We start from the raw sequence: 25,354 nt of genomic DNA on the forward strand, positions 1-25,354 counted from the left end.
ACGCAATTCTCAGTATTGTCTATGGCAGGGTATTTTCTGGAGTTCAGTAGTCTTAAAAAAGTAGCTGCTACTAAGTAGGTCTGTGTGTCTTCACCCCTAGAAGGCAATTAGCAGGCTTGTAGTCTCTTTTAAAAGTGTATGTGACCTGTCTATGCACTTCCTATGATCAGCTTACTCTCAGGTTGTTAACTCTCAGTTAAGCCTGGTATTAGTAGTCTAAAACCGCAAATATTTATTAAACCAATACAATTAATGTACATTACAAAAGTGTTTAGAGAAGCGCCCCGAGTTAACATCAGTTCATTTTTTGGTTTAATCCCCATTAATTCTGTTAAACCATCTCCACATTGCCCTAGCGTGATGAAATCTGAAAACATCCACTTGTCAACTGAGAGGGAGAAAAAGTCTGTTGTGAATGGCATAAAAAAATGTGCATTCTGCGTCCTGTTTGCCATTGTTTATATAAGTCTTTGCAGGCGTTTCTGGGGCAAGCGTGCAACCTTTCAGGTATGTCCCCACTGCGCGCGACTCTAGTGATGGAAATTCGGCCTTTTCTTAGGCACAGATCTCTTTTGTATTCTTCTTGTTTAAACATTTTTTCAAAGAAAGGGAAAATATGTTGAAGTATTTGGATGACTCGTTCCTCTTACCTCAGTATGGAAACATCTGATATTTGAAACCACTTGTAAAGCAATGCCGTTTTGATTGCAACAAGGAACATGGTTACATTTGGTTCATTTTTTCTTCTGCTCGAGCTCCCATTATTGCAACCTGGCCTCTATTGTCGGCCCCGACCAGCCATGCGTTCTTAAAGGGACACTCATAAAGAGTAGTTTCAGGCAGAGTAGAAATGGGGTGCTTGAATAGGAAAGCGTAATCCAGCAGGTTTCACCATAGTGAAAAAACTATATTTTCTTACACTAAAGCTTGAGTTTGTTTTTGGGGACAAATGTGCTATTTTATTTTTATTTTTATTTATTGAGGTCCCCATACACAGGCCGATTGTAGCAGCCGATATCGGTCCCTTAGACCGATTCGGCAGCTTATCGGGCCGTGTAGGGGCAGGAATGACGGGCCTGCCCGACTGATATCTGGCCTGAAATTGGGCAGATATCGATCGGGCAGGTTAAAAGATTCCGTCGGATCTGGGACTGCATCGGCTCGTTGATGCGGTCCCAGAAATGACTGCGCCCATTGCCGCCATTATAATTCAATTGTTAGGCCCCAGGGTCAAATGATCGAATTAGCCTACATTTGCCCAATATCGCTCACCCGTAGGTGGGGATATCGGGAGAAGATCGGATCTTAACATGTATGGCCACCTTTATTCATCGCGAGGTAGATAAATAAATTACCTGTTTACAGATAATCCCCCTGTAGCATCGACTCCTGGTAGCAAAACAGTGAACAAAGAGAGGGGAATGGAGTGTCAGTCTAATAATCTGCCTCGCAAGAACCAAACATGGAGGAGCTTCAGTTCTCCTGCTTGCCCTGTTTAGCTTAAGATATAACAGAAACCATAGTGTTTTCCTAATTAAAACAATAGGCAAAAAGTATGTTCAGCACAAGCCCTGTTTAACCAATTCAAATTGAACAAGGGTGTATGCTATCAATTAGCAGAGTCTCTGATATAAGAAATCAAAGTAAAGGAAATGCTATTGCTTCATTTTCATTGTTATAAATACTGGATACAAGTGTCTAATTCTAACTAAAATGGCTTACAAAAAATATTGTTACAAAGTAAAAATTGTGTAGTGATAGATTGCCCTTAAGATGTAAATGACTAATATGATATTTTATTTTTCAGGTAATTTGCTATGGATGTGACTTTGAAGGCTGAGAGAACACTGTTTGCCTAGTAAGGTAATGCTTCCATTTCAGTTCTTTCACACTGCATTGTATATGACATATCTAAACTGGATCTAAAGTCAAACACAGCATTAAACTTGCTCAGTGAGTGCAGCGGGTCTGTGCCGTACCTGTGTAGGTTTATATAGGTTATATGTTTCTTTTCTAGTTGTATTTTTCTCTATGGCGCTGATCTTAGTTGGGAGAACAGTTCCTGGGCTGCTACCGGGGGTACATTATACTGCTGTGGGTTCATGTTCATTGAGTTACTACCTGCTTCTATCATCAGTCATCGGCAAAAAGCTAAATTAATTGTAAAATTCAGTATAAATGTGCTTTTCTCCATTTTTCTAATTTTGCGTGGTTTGAATGTCTTGCTTCCCTAGCCTGCAATTTAAAAAGCAGATTAAATGAGACCAAATGTTTATCTTGTTTCTAATCCATTCCTATTCTTCTTCCTGTCTGCCATTCAGACTAATACCTGGTTGCTAGGAGAAACCACAGATTAGCAGGTTGAATAATTAAAAAAACACACACAAAATTGAATATTATGAGAAGTCAAAGTTATCACCAGATTTGTAAGACAAAGCGATGCAGTAAATATAAATCAAAACATTACAAGAAATAATATTAATGTTAAATGGGGGGTTCACCTTTACATTAACTTTTAGTCTTTGCAGCTTTCAAATGGGGGTCACTGACCCCGGCAGCCAAAAAAACTATTGCTCTGTGAGGCTACAATTTTATTGTTATTGTTACTTTTTAGTATTTATTTTTCTATTCAGGCCCTCTCCTATCCATATATCAGTCTTTCATTCAAACCACACCCTGGCTGCTAAGGTCATTTGGATCCCAGCAACCAAATAGCTGCTGAAACTTCAAACTGGAGAGCTGCTAAACAAAAACTGAAATAATTAAAAAACTACAAATAAAAAATGAAGACCAATTGCAAATGGTCTCAAAATATTACTCTCTACATCATACTAAAAGTGAACTCAAAGGTGAACAACGTTTATTAAGTTGGCCCTCTCTGCTATAACAGCCTCTATACTTCTGGGATGGGTGTCAAACTGGCGGCTCGCGGGCCACATCCGGCCCGGCATGTAATTATATCCGGCCCACGGGGTTGGTGCACACATTCGCCGTCATTCAAGAGAGACAGAGAGAGCTGGCGGGAGAAACCGGAGTTCTGGCGCTTACTTGATTTTTTGGCTGGCACAGGTACATGGGGCAATATGGCTGCTGGCACAGGTACACGGGGCAATATGGCTGCTGGCACAGGTACACGGGGCAATATGGCTGCTGGCACAGGTACACAGGGCAATATGGCTGCTGGCACAGGTACACGGGGCAATATGGCTGCTGGCACAGGTACATGGGGCAATAGTATGGCTGCTGGCACAGGTACACGGGGCAATAATATGGCTGCTGGCACAGGTACATGGGGCAATAATATGGCTGCTGGCACAGGTACATGGGGCAATAATATGACTGCTGGCACAGGTACACGGGGCAATAATATAGCTGCTGGCACAGGTACATGGGGCAATAATATGGCTGCTGGCACTCCAGCTCTGATAAAATGATATTAGAGCAAAGACAACTGAATTTTAGTGTGTTCAATAAATGTTTATCCTGTTCGGTCCACGACCTAAGGTGTGTTTTGAATGTTGGCCCCCTGTGCAATTGAGTTTGACACCCCTGCACTAGATGTTGGAACACAAAAGCAAAAGCATAAGTTAGATTGTCCACTGATGTTGGGGTTCCCACGGGTGTTCATTTGGTTCAAGGTCAGGGCTCTGTGTAGACCAATCAAGTTCTTTGACTCCCATTTCAGCAAAGCTTGTTGGAAGGACATGGCTTTGTGCATAATCATTCTGAAAGAGAAGGCAGCCGTCTCCTAACTGTTGCTACAAAGTAGTAAGCATGGAATTGTCAAGAATATAACTGTACACTGGGTTAAGGTTCAATGTTAGTGGAACCAATAGCCTTAGGCCAGACAAACTGCATCACACCATTATTCCTCCTCCACCAAATTTTACACTAGACATTGAGCATTAAATTAGCTTGTATTCTTCTGCCATCTGCCAAACTGCCAGATAGGGAAACACCATCCAATGGTGGGGATATGTAAACAGGGATATGTAAACAGGTATGGGATCTGTTATCTGGAAACTCGTTATCCAGAAAGTTCCAAATTACAGAAAGGTCATCTCCCATAGACTCCATTATAAGCAAATAATTCTAATTTTTAAAAATGATTCCCTTTTCTCTGTAATAATAAAACAGTACCTGTACTTGATCCCAACTAAGATATAATTACCCCTTATTGGGGCAGAACAGCCCTATTGGGTTTATTTCATGGTTAAATGATTCCCTTTTCTCTGTAATAATAAAACGGTATATGTACTTGATCCCAACTAAGATATAATTACCCCTTATTGGGGGCAGAACAGCCCTATTGGGTTTATTTCATGTTTAAATGATTCCCTTTTCTCTGTAATACCCCTAATAAGGGGTAATTACTTAGATGGGATCTTAGATGGGATCAAGTACAGGTACTGTTTTATTATTACAGAGAAAAGGGAATCATTTAACCATGAAATAAACCCAATAGGGCTGTTCTGCCCCCAATAAGGGGTAATTATATCTTAGTTGGGATCAAGTACAGGTACTGTTTTATTATTACAGAGAAAAGGGAATAATTTAACCATGAAATAAACCCAATAGGGCTGTTCTGCCCCCAATAAGGGGTAATTATATCTTAGTTGGGATCAAGTACAGGTACTGTTTTATTATTACAGAGAAAAGGGAATAATTTAACCATTAAATAAACCCATTAGGGCTGTTCTGCCCCCAATAAGGGGTAATTATATCTTAGTTGGGATCAAGTACAGGTACTGTTTTATTATTACAGAGAAAAGGGAATCATTTTTTTAAAACTGAATTATTTGCTTATAATGGAGTCTATGGGAGATGGCCTTCTTGTATTTTGGAACTTTCCCATACCTGTATATATGCATGAATATAATATTACCCTAAGTAATGCATGCAGAGTATATTCACTCTTTGCACAATCGTCAAATTTTCTTTTTCACGTTTTGTGATGTTTGCAGAAAAATTTGTCTCTGATCTGCCGAAACAAACCCCCGGTTTCACCTTTTTGCTTGAAGCTAGACACCTTGTTTTGATCTCTCGGCTTCATAGAACTTATCATTGCTATAATAACGGAAACAGCGCATACGCACACACACACACAAAAAGCCAGTTTGACTACTGTATACATGTCAGCACTGGTCCAGGGAGTTTCAAAGAAATGCTTTATTGATTCAGTAATTGAGCAGAGCAGAATGGACAATATGATCCTGCATCCCGAGGCAAGGAAAGCCCCTTCAATTAAGTGCGGCTGTTGTGTTTATGTTGTGCTTTAACCTGTTATCAAGGTTTTGTCTCGAGGTGCGAGTGGATGGTTTGTATCGCACACAGAACTCGTCCTTTACTGATTACGTTTTATTGTAAATGTGCGAGGCTTCATTTGGAAAATCAGATTGTTTTTGTTGATGGATTTAAATTCATTGGGGTACGAGAGCATAAAAAACAAATACAGGCAGTCTAAGGTGATCAATAATCAGGGATAGTTAATATCCAAGTAAAATTACACCATTTTAAAATGTAATAACTGGCTGAATACATGATTTATCATAACGTCATAATTAATGATGAATGCTAAAACTCTTACTTAAGTGCTCCTTTTTCTACCTGATCCCTCCCAATGTACAACCTTTAGCAGATCATTATTATTACAACAGGGTTGGGATCACGAAACCTGTTATCCAGAAAAGCTTTGAATTATGGGAAGGTAATCTGCTATGATCCCTGCTTTTGGATGATATTGGAGGACTTCAGGTGATTCTGTGCATTTCAATTGAGTGGGTTAGTTAGGTTTCAAGTTCAGATTATTGCCCGGGGGGCCACTGGTTGTGGCCGGGGGTATTAAACAGGGAGAATTCTCTATGCTGTTGGCCTAAACAAGCAGAAAATGGAACATAAACGCCCACTTTTATGGTATACAGCCCATCGGTCAGTATTGTAGTTCAGCATTTTCTAGACCTTTTAAGGTTTGAACGTCTCTTTGAGGACCACAATTTTGTCTGGGACCCCTGCTCATAACAGTTTTTAAAATATATAAAAATATTCAGTAGAATTAAGTCTAAAACAACTGGACTTATCTGATTTTTTATTGAAAACGTTTCACCACTCATCCGAGTGGCTTCTTCAATTCAAATGACTGGTAGGGAATTCCCCGGCATTTAAACCCTTGATGGTAGTACAGTCACAGACATCCAATCACAATGGTTCCATTGAACTTGTTCAGTTAGGTATTGGCTGAGACCGACAGGTGTAAGAAGGTATGATCCAATCACAATGGTACCATGATTCTCATTGATGCATCATGACCTGGATGAATGAGAATCATCATAGATATAAAAATATTGCTTTATCTAGTTTTCTCCATAGTTTCAATCATACCTACTATACCGAATAAGTGTGTACTCCCAAATCCATTTAAATGATCTTCAAACTCAACTTGCAGAGACAAATTGGCAATCTCCCTCACTCATTGGTCTCCAAGCTGCAGGGCTGATCAGTTGGAGGCAATAGAGGCCCCCCAGGGCTGATTCTGGGGGGCCTCTAAGCCCCCCAGAATGAAGCACTGCCATAGAAGTTAAGTCATTGTTTGGCCACTTTAAGAGTTGGCTGCTTGGTTATTTTAATTTTGCTTTATTGGCAAGCCTTTGTGAAGGAGTCACTCCTATTGCAGTTTTAGCTTTGCCTTCACAATGCCATTTATCTCGTTGCCTGTGTGGCCTCAAGCTTTGGCATCAGCTCCTATAAACCCCCTGCAGGTTCATGTACTGGAGTCGCCCCGCAGCAGCTCCTTAGCAAGCACAAGTCCAGGGGGCAGGGATTCCATTTAAACAAATGCTGCGCCACAGGCTCGAAATAATCGCCGTACAAATCTTGTTTCTATCCGAGCTAAATAAATAGCATGTGGCACACAGGGGGAGTACCCCCGAAGGATTGCGCTTCTTGCATGTTTATCAATAAAACCCACTTCCTTGAAGTTAACAAGTCAGTACATAAGATAAGAGATTATAGTATCTCACATTTTGCTAGAGTACCACATAAGCTTCCTGTTGCCGTGTTCTGTGAAAGCTCCGAGAAACAACACTTTTCTTTGCAACCCATTTATCTGTACTTTGCGCATAGACCCCTAGACAGGGACATTTGCAACTAATGCAACCAATGCAACTAATGCAAGCAACTGGGCTGGGTCAGACCTTTTAGTGCCATTCTGCCAGAAATGTGGACTTCTTCTCTTTGTAATCTGTTTAGTTGTTGGGCCAGTGGTTTTAGTGTGGTATAGAATGACCTATCCTAAGCAACTTTTCAATTGGTCTTCATTATTTATTTTTAGTTTTTCAAGTATTTGCCGCCTTCTTCCAACTCTCTGCATTTTTGAAATAGGGGTCACTGACACCAGCAGCCAAAAAACTATTGCTCTGTGAGGCTACACTTTTATTGTTGTTACTTTCTTTTCTATTCAGGCCCTCTACTATTCATATAAGCCTCTCATCCAAAGCACTCCCTGATTGCTAAGGTAACTTGGACCCTAGCAACCAAATAACTAAGACTCCAGGCTGGAGAGCTGCTGAACTGAAAATGAAATAACTAGAAAAACTACAAATAAAAAATTAACACTAATTGCACTCCCTACATCATGCTAAAAGTTAACTCAAAGGTGAACTCAGTACAGGTATTGGACCTGGGGTTTTCCAGATAAGGGATCTTTCTGTAATTTGGACCCAATAGGATTGTTCTGCCCCCAATAAGGGGTAATTATATCTTAGTTGGGATCAAGTACAGGTACTGTTTTATTATTACAGAGAAAAGGGAATCATTTAACCATGAAATAAACCCAATAGGGCTGTTCTGCCCCCAATAAGGGGTAATTATATCTTAGTTGGGATCAAGTACAGGTACTGTTTTATTATTACAGAGAAAAGGGAATCATTTAACCATTAAATAAACCCAATAGGGCTCTTCTGCCCCAATAAGGGGTAATTATATCTTAGTTGGGATCAAGTACAGGTACTGTTTTATTATTACAGAGAAAAAGAAAATCATTTTTAAAAATCGGAATTAATTGCTTATAATGGAGTTTATGGGAGATTGCCTTTCCGTAATTCAGAACTTTCTGGATAACGGGTTTCTTGATAAGGGATCCCATACATGTACTGAGTATCATTCAGCAGTTGCCCTACTCTTCTTGTCACATTTTTACCTGCTTTTATCAGCTTTAAAGCACCATTGGGAAGTTACCCAGAAGCTTAAGGGCTCTGGCACACGGGGTGATTAGTTGCCAGCGACAAATCTCCGTTTTCGTGAGCGACTAATCTCCCCGAATTGTCGCCGAAAATGTCGCCGGTGGGATGGCACACGCTGCGCAGGCGATTTCGGCAAATCGCCGAAGTTGCCTCGCGAGGCATTTTCGGTGATTTGCCGAAATCGCGCCGCCGTGTGTGCCATCCCACCGGCGACTTACATTTTCGCCGGTGGGATGGCAACATTATATTTTAATGATACACTTTCATTTTTTGAGTTTACTATTCCTTTAAATGGGATGTTGATGTGATGGAAGAAGTGATGATTTGCGGGTATTTTGGCACAATGGGACATCCCCTGAATAGGAATACAGGGAGGTATGTGTCAAAAGTTTCCCTCGTGGCACATTTTGGGGACAAATCCCAAGTAAAATTTCAGATGTGAATAAGGGTTTTATCCCACTCTCCAGCATATACTTGCCTATGGGAGAGACATAGGCGCCTCTGGATATAGACATTTAACTGACTCTGAATCTGATTTGCTCATCAGATTTAGGTAGGGCTTTGGCCACTTGCATGGGACCTTTTCTGTAATGCCATTTTCTCCCCATTAATCACTCCAAACTGTTCTAAATACACACAAATGTAACTTTTCTCTACGGACTTACATGGTGAGGAAAAAGGCTGCAGATTTTGGGCAGATGTATCTATGTTCTCGCTGCCTCACTTTATAGATGTTTTTAAAGTTAGATTAAAAGCCGTGATTTGCCATATTGTGAGCGGAGGGAAAAAAAAAAGCCCCGTACCTAGAAGAACGGCAATCTGTTATCTCACTGCAAGCAAACATCAGTTCTGCCTTGTTTGTTTATTTGTACCCCGGGAGGGGGGGGGGGAGATGCAGGAATATGGCTCATCTGAGTAATGAAGGCAAAATGTCTGATTACTGGCTTGGATCAGATGCCAGATGAAACAGATGCAGTAGGAAGGACCTACCGTTCCCTATGTCAGAATGCCAGTTTATTTCTGCGAAAGTTGGCACGGCTCATTGAGGCAGTACAGGATAGTACATTATACTGATTATTTTAAGAACCTGCTTTTATGGGTTCCAGAATGTGTTTCTATCAGACATATTGCGTGAATTCATTTTGGTTCACCGTTCTTGTGCAGGGGGGAAACATTCCCTTATGGAGGGGCTCCGGTCAGAGAGGGAGGGAAGAAGTTTATAAGGGGTTTTTCTAATGATGGTGGCACACCTGATTTTTTGACGTGTGTGGACCTCTTGGAGACCCTCAGAATGTCCTTGTCATTCGCTGCTCCCCGTGTCTGTTGTACCCAGGGCCCACCCAAAAGATTGTGCCAAGAACCCCCCCCCCGCTACATCTTCCACCACTGATACACATGATACAATCCAGACTCCACCCTGCACCACCTACCCACCAGTCTGTGTGCCAGGCCAGTGGGGCCAACTGGGTTTTTTTTCCTTTGGCCCAGTGGGCCAGTCTGACCTGGGCACCTCATTTCCATTGGGGAGTTCATCTTGAAAAAATATGGATATACAGCCCTTTTAATTCCAAAATGGCAATTGTGATGCTCTTTGCATCTGCTTCTATTGGCTCCAGCTGCCAAAGCTTAGGGATATATTACTTGCCCTTTAGTAGCATATCACAACCTTCCAGTGCATACCTCTATTGGGATGTGAAACTCCACTTCATCATTAGTTTACTGAATATGGCTTGTGCTGAACATAATTATGTGTATGGTTATAATATATATATATATATATATATATATATATATATATATATATATATATATATAATATTAAATATGATATATATATATTTATTGCACTAAACTAGGCCAGTTTAGCTGACATAAAAGTTAAGCTGCATTCTACTTCTTGTTTCATAATAGCACAATCAAAATAAATCACCAATCCTCTGAAAAGCCCTCTGTATAACCAACCCCCCACCCTTTCCATAAGCTGCAGCCTCTTAGGCTGTAAGATAAGGAATAGCTTATATGTAATATGCTTTGTTCAGTGATCTCAGCCACCTTAAAATAATATGTAACCACAGGGCCGGAACTAGGGGTAGGCAGAAGAGGCAGCTGCCTAGGGCGCAATGATTGGGGGGCGCCAGGCAGCCTCTCCTGCCTACCCCTAGTCTGCGATCCGCACATCGCCCCACTCCACTCTCAAAACGGGGGGGGGGTGCACGATTCTCAAACTGTGCATGCGCGCCAAACAAACCGGGGGGGGTGCGTGATTCTCAAACTGTGCATGCGAGCCAAACAAACCGGGGGGGTGGGGTGCTTGCGCGATGCAGGGGCGAGGTGGCCGACCGGGTAGCCTAGGGCGCCCGGTAGGCTCAGCCCGCTCCTGTGTAACCAGCTTTCTATAGATGTATTTCTGTTTTATTTCTTATTTTTTGTCTTATCCATTCTTCATTTTGACATTGAAACAAAATAACTGGCTGCTAGGGTAGTGATAGAAAAACTGTAAAAATCAATATCTGCATCATAATAAAAACTGCTTGAACTTCGCCTTTACGGTGGCCCTTAGGGAGTTGTCACTTGTTACTCATGTGCCCTGGGAATGCACTATAATCTCTCGGCCACAAGAGTTTAGGTGTGAACAATCGGTCCCCCTGGCCCACTGATACGCTTTCACTTTGACTCACTGTGCGGTTAGAATTTTGGATATATATATTTAGCCCCTTTTCCACTGAAATTAAAGGTGACTTCCTACTCCTCTGTGGTTATATATATATATATATATCCCTTGTGCGCTACAGCTGTGCGGGTGCTTTCGTGGGCACGGCCGGGCCTCCTCCTACAGAGCAAAATCAACTTGGAAGGAAATAAAGCGACAGAGAAAAAACTATTGCACTAAAAGGAAATTAGCTCTGGAAAAAAGTCTTTATCATTTCCATTTTCATGAAAGTTCATCTCCTTTTAGTCACTTCTTTAAAGGAACAGGATCCACTAAAAAACAAACTTATTCTTGCAGCTGCAGTCGTACTAAGCACAACGTTTGTGTTTGTTGGGCAGTTTTTGTTTTCCCATACTGTCGGCTGGCTGTACTTATTGTTGCCACCTGTCTGGTTTTGACCTAGACAACCCGGCTTTCCGAAGGGCTATCCGGGTCAAAACCTCCTGTCCGGTTTTCCAAATTAGGAAAACTGGGCAGGATGCACTGAGATTGATGCAGCGATCGCCCAATCGGCTTTCCCCGTGGCATAGCCCCACCCAGTGGCGTCACAGGCCGCTTCTTCCCTGCCCCTGTGATGTCACGGCACTGCCTCTTCCCCACCCCCTTGACATCACTGCCCGCCCCCTGCCCGGCTACAGACGCCAGCAGAGGTGGTAACCCTAGCTGTACAGGTATGGGACCCGTTATCCAGAATGCTTGGGACCTGGGGTTTTCCGGATAAGGGGTCTTTCCGTAATTCAGATCTTCTACCATAAGTCTGCTAATAAAATTATTTAAACAGTAATTAAACCCAATAGGACTGTTCTGTCCCCAATAAGGGGTAATTATATCTTAGTTGGGATCAAGTACAGGTACTCTTTTATTATTACAGAGAAAAGGGAATCATTTAACCATTAAATAAACCCAATAGGGCTGTTCTGCCCCAATAAGGGGTAATTATATCTTAGTTGGGATCAAGTACAGGTACTGTTTTATTATTACAGAGAAAAGGGAATCATTTAACCATTAAATAAACCCAATAGGGCTGTTCTGTCCCAATAAGGGGTAATTATATCTTAGTTGGGATCAAGTACAGGTACTGTTTTATTATTACAGAGAAAAGGGAATCATTTAACCATTAAATAAACCCAATAGGGCTGTTCTGTCCCAATAAGGGGTAATTATATCTTAGTTGGGATCAAGTACAGGTACTGTTTTATTATTACAGAGAAAGGGGAATCATTTAACCATTAAATAAACCCAATAGGGCTGTTCTGCCCCAATAAGGGGTAATTATATCTTAGTTGGGATCAAGTACAGGTACTGTTTTATTATTACAGAGAAAAGGGAATCATTTAACCATGAAATAAACCCAATAGGGCTGTTCTGCCCCAATAAGGGGTAATTATATCTTAGTTGGGATCAAGTACAGGTACTGTTTTATTATTACAGAGAAAAGGGAATCATTTAACCATGAAATAAACCCAATAGGGCTGTTCTGCCCCCAATAAGGGGTAATTATATCTTAGTTGGGATCAGGTACTGGTACTGTTTTATTATTAGAAAGAAAAAGGATATAATTTTGAAAAATGTAAATTATTTGATTAAAATGGAGTCCCGGGGTTGATGAGACTGGAAGAGAGAAAGAGAGGATCCTGGGAAGCCAATGTGCCGTTTCCCCATACGATACACTTATGTTTACTGCTGATCTGTTCTATTCTTCTATAATTTCATGCTCCTTCCCAATGGCTTCAGGCCCTGTAACATGACTCTGAGAGGCAGGGAACATGCTAATCTCCACTTGTGAAACCCTCTGAGCACAATGTGCCACACAGGAGAGGGATTAGAGAAAGAACCCTTTCCCATTTTGAAAGCAGTTACAGGGGGGGGGGGGGGGGGGTGCCGTTATACTAAGGATAAAACAAAGGCTGAGAGTTGCGGCACTTACACATCTTACAAGCAGCAATACTTTTGTAACATGATGATAACCAAATCTCACTGCTGTAACTGGGATTCTTTCCAATGGAACCCCTGATTGGATGGATTTCCAAAAGTTGAATTTAGTATCGCCATTGATATTGCCATAATAATGTATGGTTCCTATTATATAATCTCTTTACCTTTTATGCCAGGTCACCTATATGATTTTAAGCTTTTAGGTATGATGCCTACGTTGCAGGCATTGTGGGACTACTTTACGCGCCTACATACACAGCAGCCCTCTGCTTTACCCTAACAGTACTCTTAAAGGGGTGGTTCACCTTTAATTTAACTTTTAGTATGTTGTAGCATGGCCAGTTCTAAGCAACTTTATAATTGGTCTTAATTATTTATTTTGTACAGTTTTTGTCTTCCTCTTCAAACTCTAGCCAGCTTTCAATAGGGGTCACTGACCCCAGCAGCCAAAACACCATTGCTCTGGGAGGCTTCAATTTTATTGTTACTTTTTATTCCTTATCTTCTATTCAGTCCCTCTCCTATTCATATTCCAGTCTCCTTGCAACTCTACTTTAGCAATTCCCTGGTTGCTTAGGTAATTGGACCCTAGCAACCAGATAGCTACAATTGCAGACTGGAGAGTTGCTGAACAAATAGTCAAATAATTAAAAAAACACATGATAAAAAATGAAGACCAATTGCAAATCTCACTCTCTACATCATACTAAACGTTAACTCAAAGGTGAACAACCCCTTTAATATCTTAATGGAGAACCCATTTCATGCTTAGTCCCTGCTGAACCCATTTAGAGTCACATGACAAGAATGACAATAACAATTATTTGAGTAGCCTTTCTATCATAGCTAAACCTCTCTGACTGTAAATTCACCCAAACTTCAATCATGCTCCAAATGAGTTAACTTCGGTATTCAGGCCTTCAAAATTGTCCACAGAATCTTGCCATCTTGGATCTTGTAGCACCACCTTTTGTGTCAGTGGCACTGCACATGCTCAGTGCGCTCTGTATGTCGTTATTGTGAGTGGGTCCCTAAGCTCAGCTAAGTGACAACAGCCCAGAACCTGTGCTGGGAATCAGCAGAAACAAAGATGGGGGGCTACTGAGGTATCTTTATGGGCTCAGATCTTCCCTGCTAAAGGGCTGTGGGTGCCTTGGGCTGGTACAGAACCTCAAGGCATACGGTGTCACATTTCTCCTCCTCAGTGTTCTCCTTTCATAAATAGACTGCTCTTATTGGTTAGGATGTACAAAGTCATGTGGGGACCTTGTGATACTTGCCATCATTTTTACAGTATACAGAGTGGTAGATGCATCGTTGGTGCATTTGGACCCCCTTTTTTTGCTGCTCTGAACCTGTTCTGGATAATCACCCCCTGCTGAATTGGATGAGATGCCATACTGTACACTCCATTGGGTGGCCACTATGGTGTATGTCCCTCACACACAACGCATTCAGACGTACCCAATCTCACACTGTTGCCTGAGGTCCCATTCAGCTCAATTTATTATCTGCCTCGTCTCTTCCAGCCCCTTCTCTATTGAGTATATACAGCACAAAATAGCTGCACAGTTCAGAGCAGGCTGCTATTATAACCCGCTGTGCTGTGAATTATGCCTGTGTTTCACACTTGTACGCTGAAAGCGGCTTAGAACCCCCGATCAATGTAATATCCTATATTTCTTATGGTGCATTCTATAGCCTTTTTTAAGAACCTTTGCAGACTAAATGGCTACTAATGACATAATTACAATTGTTTGTCACCAGCCTAATGTGTGATTTCCTATCCCATCCCCGAGATGTAAGCTAGATAAAGGAGGGGTTCTGGCAGAAAGACAAAGTGCAGTGATTTATTACCGACCAGATGTGGTTGTTAAAAGCTTTTCGGCAGAAGGCTCAATTGCACGATACGAAATGGGAACACCAGTCTCCTCGCTCGGCAGTCACCGGCTCTTGTTGTGAGTGACACAGTTGCTCACAGACCATGACAAATTAGCCGCATGTTTTACTCTTGTCTATAAGTCATGATGGAATATGAAAGATGAAACAGGATTCCAGTAGGAAGCGAGCTAGGGATGCATCCACTTTCAAGTTGTAGATGTACTTGTTATGCTTGTGCCACCCAGGTTGGACTGGGGGGTGAAGGGCCCTCTGGGGGCCCCTAACCCCCACCTCAGGGGCCCCCCATCCGACATCCTACCCCAAGCACGTAAATTTAACGCGTCAGGGGAGGAGCGGTTGGGCAGGGGGAACGCTGCAAGTGTCGGGTCTGGGCCGCCGGGGCCCACTAGAGCCATGGCCGGAAAAATCCCGGTGTCCCGGCGGCCCATTCCGACCCTGGTGCCACCTGATGTAGAGCTGTGCATACTCAGACATTAGACTGTCGTCTCCTCCTTTACATAAAGCAGTGATCCCAGTGGCTCAGGGGCAACATGTTGCTCCCCAACCCCTTGGATGTTGCTCTCAGTGCCCCAAACCAGGGAGAATTTCTGACTTGGTGGCAAGTTTTGGTTGAATAAAAACAAGATTTCCTACCAATCTGATAGTGTTCATAGAGCTGCCTAATAGCCAATCTTAGCCCTTAATTGGCACCTCCATGAACTTTTATGGTGCTTGTGTTGCTCTCCAAGTCTTTTCACATGTGGCTCACGAGTAAGAAAGGATGGGGACCCCTGATATAAAGTATAAAATAAACAGGCAGGGGACTATAGGGGGGTTTCAGTGGACTCACATTTCTGGGCTTGTTCTTGCCTCTGCTTCACCTTTATGCAGGCTACAGAAGGGCCACTCAGGTACCAGTGGCCCCTACTTAGTGAAGTAGATATGAGATTTAGGCATGTTGATAAACCATAATCACAAATACCACATATCCCATAGGTTTATGTCCCTCCGGGAGATTAGTCACCAGTGATAAAGCTATCATGGGCAACTAATCTCCCCGAAATGCCTTCACACTGGCTACAAAGTGAATCGGCGGTGGAAAGGCATAGGTGTCGCAAAGTTCCCTTCTGCAGACAACTTTGTGTGACTTCGAGAAAATGAAGTGACGCATATGCCTTTCCACCGCCGATTCAACTTATGGCGGAAAGGCACTCATAGAGTTTTGTATTATGTGATTTTACTCAGAGTTTTCCCTCTTTTGCTGAAAATTATAGCCGCCATCTTTAATTTTGTTGGGGCTGACAGAGGCCAGCAGTGACGGGCAGTCAATCCAAGGGACACGTGATCATAACTGAACCCAGGCAATCTGTGTAAGATGTGGGGCACTGTGCATGCTGTAAGATATAATCCCCTTTAAGCCAAATACTGAGCATATTCTCATCCCTATGCAATACATAACATAATGTAGAGTAATTGATTCTTGATTTATGAATCATCTGCTTCATGAGCTCCCGTTAAACACATCACCCAACAATCACACTTCTCACTGAATCAATAAGTGTTCTTCTTCCTGGCATGGCTCATAAAACAACAGATACAAAGGTCTCCCTGGCATTTTATACAAGGATATAGAGGTAAAATATTGATTTAAACAGATTTATTAAATGGTTTCCATGTATTTTATCAAGTCCCTAACTTGAATTTCTTAATTTTGCAAACACGCAGTTTATTAGTGACCTACCTTATCAAGCTCATGTTTTAGTTTTGTTGATTATGTTCCCTGCCATCTGCTGTTGCCCCATTTTGGGCAGTTCATGGTGCATTAGCAAGTGAGGAGGATCTTCCATTCCAATAAATTGAGCTGTTTGAATGAACAAACAATACAGCCTAAAGATGGCCATACCCTCTGGCTGACTGGTCAGATACTGATAAGCATCACACAGTATAAAGGTGGCCACACACGTGGCGATTTGCAATGGCCGCACGAAAGATTGTTCAATCAGCCACTAACCATTCAGGGCTGAAAGGGCAGAAAAGGAGGTAGAAACAATAGGATTTGGAGCCCAATCAAAATCTTTTGACCTGGCCAATCGGCGAGTCGACCAATATCAGCAGCCTCCTGCGATATCGGTCGACTTGCCGTATACGCACTGAATATCGTACGAAACGAGGTTTCATACGATATTATCGGTGCGTGTATGGCCAGCTTAAGGCTGCCTTTAGACTGGGGTCACTTTGCCAGCTGACTTTGTCCCATCTCCCTTGCCATGTAGAAGAGCTGTATGACACCGCCTACTGAAAGGATAGAGGCTTATTAAAGCTGCTGACTCGACATCTCCAGACTAAGCTGGCAGCTTATTGGCCTGTGTATGGGGACCTCTGCAGGTCCTGCCTTATCGATAGCTGGACAAAATTCATCAGGTTTGACATATTTGTTAGATGAAGGCTACAATGGTGCTTTGCTGCAGTCCTCTACTGATGGGTCTGTGTAGGCCCCCATAATAATATGATTATTGGCCTGGGGGCCAAACAATCAGATCTTCTTAACAATCATATTGGTGGCCAAATTAAGTACAGACCTGCTTGTTTGGTTACATTAAAGGTGAACATACAATGACCCAATAAAAGCTGCCAACCCATCACCCTGAAAATTGTCCAGGTATGTATTAGGTGGGTTGGACAGTTTTGTCAGATGAGGGCCACAATTTTGAATTCTTTCCTAGCGTATCTTCCTAGGCCCCCATTTATGGCTGATGATTGGTCAGTGGGGTAAAAGATATGACCATCCAATTTCACCTCACCAACAAGGGAATCTAATGTATACCCAGCTTACACTGAGGCCTCAAGTGAACAAGGAGAATCTGTTGTTGTGAGCACATAAAAGTATTTAGGCACTACTAAAGGAAATGCTTTATATTTTAGGAACACATTTGGATACATGGTTTAGTTTACACATATGTTCTACAGCAAATCAGAGAATGATGTTGGAAAGCTGCAGCAGTATTGGGCGTAAGATCAGGTCGGCCATTGGTTTCCACCATGGAAAAGCCAGATGGGCTAATTCTTTCATTCTGTTAAATAACTGTTAAATTCTCTTTGGGCCGCAGCGCTCTAGTACAGCCACTATCTCCTAACAAATGATGGGTTGCTCGCTATGTTGCACTGCTACTAAGGAATGATTCTGCTTAGCCAAATCTTTGATGTGCACATGATCTAGATATGATTATATCTTGGCTGCTGTTTCTGTTACATCAGTAGCCTCAGCTTGTCCTTTTTAATTTCATATTTCTCCCTATATATAACAGCCAATTGTTTTCACCATATGCCCTGAGGGTGCGGATTCCTTCTTTTTTGTGTGTTGTATATATATATATATATAGTACACAGGAAGAAGCACACCCACCCTATACAAGTCCAAATGCCCTTGGTGCAGGTCACACACAGGGACTTGATACAAAAGAAAAAGTGTTTTTATTGAAAAAATTCCAACTTTCTGTTGGTTTGTCCCTGAGGAAGAGCACTGGTTGTGCTCGAAACATTGGAATTTTCCAATAAAAACACTTTTTCTTTTGTATCAAGTCCCTGTGAGTGTGGCACTCTTTCTATTATATATATATATAATGAAATATGTTCTTTTCTTCCTTCTTGGAGCAGACTGGTCCCATCTGGCACAATATGGACTACTATAGATTCTAACACATAGATGGAGCAGTTACTGAATCAGCGCAGTGTACAGGCTCTAATGCAGTATGGGTGCATTGCTCTATGGTATTTGGGATTTGAAAAATTAAAAACTTATTATTAAACATTTTCCTAAAAAAGCCATAAACCAGCATGCTTTGTGGCCATAGTGCCTATATTTGCATGATAAGTCTGGGGGCTTTATACTGCCATGGTACCTTACTAAAGCAATCCAATACTCATAGAAGTCCACACTAAGTGACCTGTATCTCATCACCCAATAAAAATAATTCCTCCTACATGTTTCCACACTCACTCATGTATTTTGGACCTTAAGGGGTTAATAAACGTATATCGCCCATCTTTCCTTTGCCCAGTATGTTGTTGTCTGTGTAACCAGAGTATTAAAGAGCATCCGTATGGCAGGATCCATTCCGTGGATGATCACAGCACTCCTTCCTTTTCCTCTGGACTCAGGGGTAGCTAAATGGTTAATAGGTAATCAATTAATTTAACCTTTAAGTGATCCAAGCTCTGTGCAAGATGCGGCAGGTTTCTCAGACGCGGGGGATTAATGAAATAAAAACAACAGCTGCAATTGTTTTAACTGTTATCAGATCTTTCTGTCATCTCATTCTTTTTGAGTTTAATAGAATTTTTATGCTCACAGCTGCAGCGCAGATTTGTTAGTGAGAGGCATTAAATTTTTATTGGGTTTTTATTTTGAGTGTGTGTGTGTGTGTGTGTGTCTGACCCCATCCAGCCCTTTTTTGTGAAACCCCAAATCAAAGAAGTTGAAGTATTTAATACCTACTGTATTTATTGGTATTTTAAAGCTACTATAACTGGAAACATTCATGTGGGATTTTGCTTGGTGCAGGAGACTGCCATGTTGGTATAGTTGCATATTATCTCTCTGTGAATTGTGCTTAGTACAGGGGAATCCCTATGTGCCATAGTTTTATGGTATCTCTCTGTACAGGCTATGAGCAAACTTAGGGGGCTGTTCCTGCTGAATTGTGCTTAGTACAGGGGAATCCCTATGCTGCCATAGTTTTATAGCATCTTTTTAGGGTTGGGACTTGTCCAGGGGCAAAGTTAAAATAATTAAAAAGTCAAGCTACAGTATTTTCACTCGACAAATACAAGAGTAAAAAATGAAAGTGATTAAAAATAAAATTACAGTGCCCCCTTTAAGAATTTTGACTATAGGAATAAAAATCGTCAAAGAAGACCTTGATCCCAGTAAATTGACATTCTACTTGTTATTTTTATTGGGTCGCCAAAAGTGTGACATTTGGAAACTTGATTTTTCAAGCAGTTTCAGCTCGGCCAATACACCTGTTATTGACTTTTGCATAAATTCACTTTTTTTATTTAACACTTTATATTTGATACGTCTCTAATATTTGAGTTTCTGAAACTCAGATTCACAGAATCCTTCTCATCACAACTGTGATTTTTTGTAATATATATTTTATTTTTACTTCACAGGGGCACAAAAGATCTCTCCCTAAATCAGTGCTGTTTCAGGCAGGATACAAAGATATAATATACAAACCATGATCCTTCTGTAAATCCTTTAGTATAAAATTAAAATATGGGGTTTTCTCCTAATCTCTTTTAAACAGCACTTATTTAAGGACAGATCTTTTGTGCCCCTGGGGAGTAAAAAAAACCAAAATATGGAGCAGTTCTTATTTTAACAATTATTTCAGCCCTGGACATACTTGTCAGGCAGAATATAGATAAAGCTACCCGTCGGGTTTTGAACCGGACATCCCAGTTTTCAAAGGGCTGTCTGGTTCAAAACTTTATCTGGATTAAAACATTGATAAAACTGGTCAGAATCCCAGTCAGTTGCTTCTATATCAGGCATCCTCAAACTATGGCCCGCAGGCTGGATACTGCCCCCCAAAGTAATTTACCTGACCTGGCGCTGTGATCTGACTCGAGGATGCAGGGGGGAGCCGGAGGATGCAGGGGGGAGCCGGAGGAAGCAGGAGGATGCAGGGGGGAGCTGGAAGAGGGAGAGGGAGGACGCAGGGGGGAGCCTGAGGGGGGTGCAGGAGGAAGCACCAGGGAGCCGGAAGACGCAGGGGGAGTGTGGAGGCAGGGAGGAGCCTGAGGGCGCAGGTGGGAGCGGGGAGCCGGGAGGAAGCAGGGGGGAGCCTAAGGAGGGAGTGGGAGGAAGCAGCTCGAAGCCGGAGGACACAGGGGGGAGCGGGAAGCAGGGGGGAGCCTGTGGGAGGATGCAGGGGGGAGCTGGAGGACGCAGGGGGGAAACCTGGGGAAGCAAGGGGGAGCCGGAGGACGCAGGGGGGAGCATGGAGCCGGAGGAGGGAGCAGGAGGATGCAGGGGGGAGCAGAAGGAAGCAGGGGGGAGCCAGAGGAGGGAGCAGGGAAAGCCAGAGGACCCAGGTGGGGAGCATGGAGTTGGAGGATGCAAGGGGAGTGGAAGGAAGCAGGGGGGAGCCAGAGGAGGGAGCAGGGGAAGCCGGAGGATGCAGGGGGGAGCACGGAGCCAGAGGAGGGAGCGGGAAGAATGCAGGGTGGAGCAAGAGGAGGCAGCAGGGGGAAGCCAGAGGATGCAAGGGGGAGCGGGAGGGAGTAGGAGGAAGCAGTGGGGGAGCAGGAAGCAGCAGGGAGCGGATCATAGTATGAGGACACTAGGGGAGGACTTTAGTCTGGCCCCCAACAGTCTGAGGGACTATTAACTGGCCCCCTGCTTAAAAAGTTTGAGGACCCCTGTTCTATATCATGCAGTAGCCCCGCCCCCCAAGTCATAACTCCACCCAACATCATCAGCCCCAGCATCACTGCCCCACCTGTGATGCCACTAGCCCCGCAACTTTGTTGAGGTTCCAACCCTACCTTTCCTATAATGCATTGCCTTCTAGAATGAGTTGGTAGAAAAGGAGAGATATAGGCCATAGAGACGAGTGTGTATGGGGCACAGGAGAAGCCTCCCGTTCAGTACTGTATCAGGTTGGGGGTACATGGGTGCTGCAGTCTGATGAAATAATTGTGACTTAATGTATTTTGTTAATGTCGGTTGCTGTTCTGCTAAACAGGTGGCCTTCTAGGCTGATTTTTAATGTTGATTTAATCATAGCTGAGTTGCCATGGAGAAATATGCAATGTAGCCGTAATGCACAGAAGTGATATTTGTGCCGCGCAGATAACGCACTATATTTAGCACATGACTTCAGTTTACCACTTCCTTTTTTTTTTTCAACTTTTTTTTTTTTGAAAATGAGTAATAATTAAAGTGATATGTCTGTAGTGAAAACATTTCCTGATGTATATCGACACAGTCCCCGTGAGCGGGATTTGCTTGTTTTCATCCCACTCACATAAGCAATATGGAAGGCCTGACCTTTCCAGTGTTTAGAATATAACAGCAAATTGTCATATGGATTTTCCATTTGTTCTTATAATGCCATACACGCGCAGTCACGTTTAGGCAACGGCAGACTGGAAGCATTCCTCGGAGCGGGGTAAACGGTGGGCAAACCTGTGTCCCCAACAATGGAGGTTTTTTGGGGGGGTGCAGGGAGTTGTTGTTTAGGGCAGCAGGTTGCCTATCATTGAGTCCAGTCATTCCGACACTCATTTTTTAATCTTTTTATTTGTGTTACTTATCTCTCTCTCTCCAGACCCCCATCTGATCTGTCGTTCAAACCATTGCCAGTTTGCCAGGGTAAATGGGAACCTTAGCAACCAGGTAACCATTTACATTTCCAAACTGAAGAGGACAGAGTTCATTATAAAAAAAAATACAAAAATCAACTGTTAGAAATGTAAGCTTTTAGGCCACACCCCACTTTCTAAAATGCTCCACCCTTTTTCGGGGTCTGAGTTTGGAACTTGCTCCCATAGAGTGGTACATTCAAGATCTGTCCCCTGCATATCGGCACCTACAAAGCTTGCTTTTCTTTGTACCATTTTGGTGTTCCTGTGCCCCCCCCTTTCATTATTATTTTTTTTTTTTTTGCTCATGGTGATTTTCTGACAAGTATATTTTTTGTAAAAATAATATTCTACAGGGTGCCTTTTTGTACATGGATCAGTAGAATTTAAGCTGACTATTTTGCTAAGAGAAGCTCCGTTGGCAGCCATTGTGTGTACATGTAGTTTTAAATTGTGGGTTGTGCATTCACTAAAGGGTTATAGACGGGGGTCGGGAGGGGACAAAACCAACTACTAGTCCATCAATAGTTTGGAATCGGGGCAGTGTGTATCAGGTGATACCCTAGCCAACTAGAGATTGAGGAAGGCTCCTTCCAATAAGAATGAAATCAGTGACTGCCCCTTTGGAAAGGGGCATCAAAAATTACATGTTCTCTATCAGGATGGAAATCAGTGACTGCCCCTTTTGGAGGGGCATCATAAGTTATGTGTTCTCTATCAGGATGGAAAAGTAATCATCCATGAATTATCCCCTTCCATGTTTCAAGAGGAGGACGAGGAGTTCTATGGGTGTTCTTCATCAGAAGAGGCAAGTCATACATAAGACTCCAACCACGTTGTCTATAAGGGATAAGTAGAGTAATTCATTAGGTCTTTATGTATTCAGGATCAAGAGTTAGACAAACAGTTCTTTGTCAAGAGGAAAGAGAGACAAATGGCACATTAGGCCCTCATCTGGTCTTTGTCAAGAGAAATAAGGCCCCATGTATCCTTTATCAGGAGGAAGTCATGTGTTCAGAAGAGGTGGAGACAAGTCAGTCATCAGGCCTTCGTTTGCTTTTTACTTGGGGGAAACAGTTAAGTTAAGCCCCATGTAGGGTTGCCACCTTTTAGGCTTCTTCTTATTGCCTAGGGCAGGGGGCAGGTCTAGTGTTTTAAAATTAGCTCTATAGTAACAATTAGTTATATTTAAATAGTAATGTGGCACTCACTACTCATGAATTAATTGAATTATGGGAAAATCCACAGGGGTTAAATTTACTCTTTTCTTCATTTAGTTGGCAGGTCCGTGATGTCAGGGGCAGAGCAATGTTGTTAGTGGGGGCAGGGCATGAAGTTAGTCAGTGTTGGACTGGGGTGGCAGGGGCCCACTGGGACTGCTGCCTGGGGTCCCCCCACACCAGTCTGTGTGCCGCATACTGCACCCCCCCCCCGTTCAGGTCCAGATGGGCTGAGGGATGGAGCACAGGTGGGGAGGAACGGGCCCAAGATGCCGGAGCTGGGGAGCGGCTGGGCTCACAAGATTTTGTCCCAGTCTCCTGATGGCCACATTTGAGGGGAAATAGTTTGAAGGCAGGCTAGAAAGGGAGCTGGGAGAGCAGGGTGGGGTGAATCTGAGGTTGATCAGGGGCAGTGGACAAGGTATTAAAAATTTACTGACAACTACATTGCTGGTAAATTTGTAATATCGGTCCAGGCCCTTGCCCTGACTGGTATTTTACTGGCTAGGGCAGTGAAATACCAGCCAGGTGCCTACTCTCGCCCTATGTGTTCTATGCGAAGAGGAAGCAAAGAGCAGTGGTATAGTAGCTCCCCATTTGCTCTCAGGAGGGAGTAGAGATAAGCCACACATTTAAAGAGATAACCTTGTCAAAGTTACACTGCTTTATTTCATATAACACAATGTATTTAGGCATGGCTAGCCTTCATATTATTTCTGGGATGCTTTCAGACATCGTTCCTCTGGGTGTATTTTGTATCCTTATTACGCTTTTACTTTTCTCTCCCATATAATCCTCAAGATCCACATTAGTTGGAGTCCTTTTCTAAATAGCTATCAAATGGCTAATATTCTCTCCCTGCTTTCGGAGTCGGTGTCATCTGTCGCGTGCAATAGGATGGCCGCGGAGTAACAGTGCTGCCATTTTTACGAGTACCTCAGACATAGGATGAAGTTTTCAAGGACAAATACACGAGGAGTAGTGCGATCCAACCCAAGGTCCCCAGCCCACAGCAAATAAAGAGATCCTTTTCAGCACCAGCTGTTCCCACAGATAGACACTGCTGTAATGAACATTTCTTAATATAAGTCAGGAAGCTCTGGAGGATTCTCCAAAACAATCGTGCCAACAAGGAAAGTGTTGAATTTTTTATCAGCTGCCCGGTGCTTAGCGTTGCTGGGCTGTCTGTTCATTCATGTCCAGATGTTCGGAGTAGTAACGCGCTGCAATGAGGCTGAACTCTGTGGCCTGTAGACCATTGCATTGCATGGATCTTGGCAGCCAGCGAGCACTGGAGTATTGTAGTCTGGAACACTAGGAAGACTGACGGCTGTGTGTGGCCTCCTGGCCTACAGTGATCCTGTGTGATGGATAGCGAGTAGAATAAAAGGGATTGCACTCGACATAGAGGTGAAATGCGTTTTCTGCTGACCTCTTCAGTGGTCTTGAAATAAATATAAAATCTTTGGCAACTTTGAGGTGTAGACTTTATCAATTATATATATATGTGCTTATATATTATAGCAAACATGAATTTGGTCTACGGTGTATAGTGCAGGTCATATACAGTATATATACTTAAAGAGCAGGCACTCATTGAGCAAATCTTCAGGTGGTATTCTTGATTAAAAACTTAAACTTTATTGAAGTACTGCCTTACGCGTTTCATAGCAGTTAATTGTTGAGGCTTCTAAAATAGATAATGCTGATCATTTACTGAAAATTGTCTGTGTGTGTTTAGCAGAGGCAATTATCAGTATTGTCTATGGCAGGGGAATTTCTGGCATTTAGTAGCTGTGAAAAAGTAGCTGCTTCTAGTAGCTCTGTGTGTCTTCACCCTGAGGGGCTGATTTACTAAGACACGAATTCGAATCCGAATTGGAAAAATTCCGATTGGAAAACGAACATTTTGCAACTTTTTCGTATTTTTTGCGATAATTTTTACCGATCATTACGAAAAAAACGCAATCGGACACATTCGGCCGGTTCGTGAGTAA

The 25,354-nt window shown here is 42.7% G+C and overlaps 1 protein-coding gene across 12 annotated transcripts in view; it reads left to right on the top strand.

Annotated features, from left to right (window-relative positions):
* Positions 1-25,354, top strand: part of foxp1 (forkhead box P1) — a 544,572-nt gene that overhangs the window by 135,855 nt on the left and 383,363 nt on the right. For all 12 annotated transcript variants that reach the window (XM_031901201.1, XM_031901192.1, XM_031901203.1 and 9 more), the window contains exon 4: positions 1,808-1,863. The gene's annotated coding sequence lies outside the window, so the exon portion shown is untranslated. The remainder of the gene's footprint in view (positions 1-1,807; positions 1,864-25,354) is intronic.

This window comes from Xenopus tropicalis, chromosome 4, assembly GCF_000004195.4.
Source record: "Xenopus tropicalis strain Nigerian chromosome 4, UCB_Xtro_10.0, whole genome shotgun sequence".
Taxonomy (NCBI): Eukaryota; Metazoa; Chordata; class Amphibia; order Anura; family Pipidae; genus Xenopus; species Xenopus tropicalis.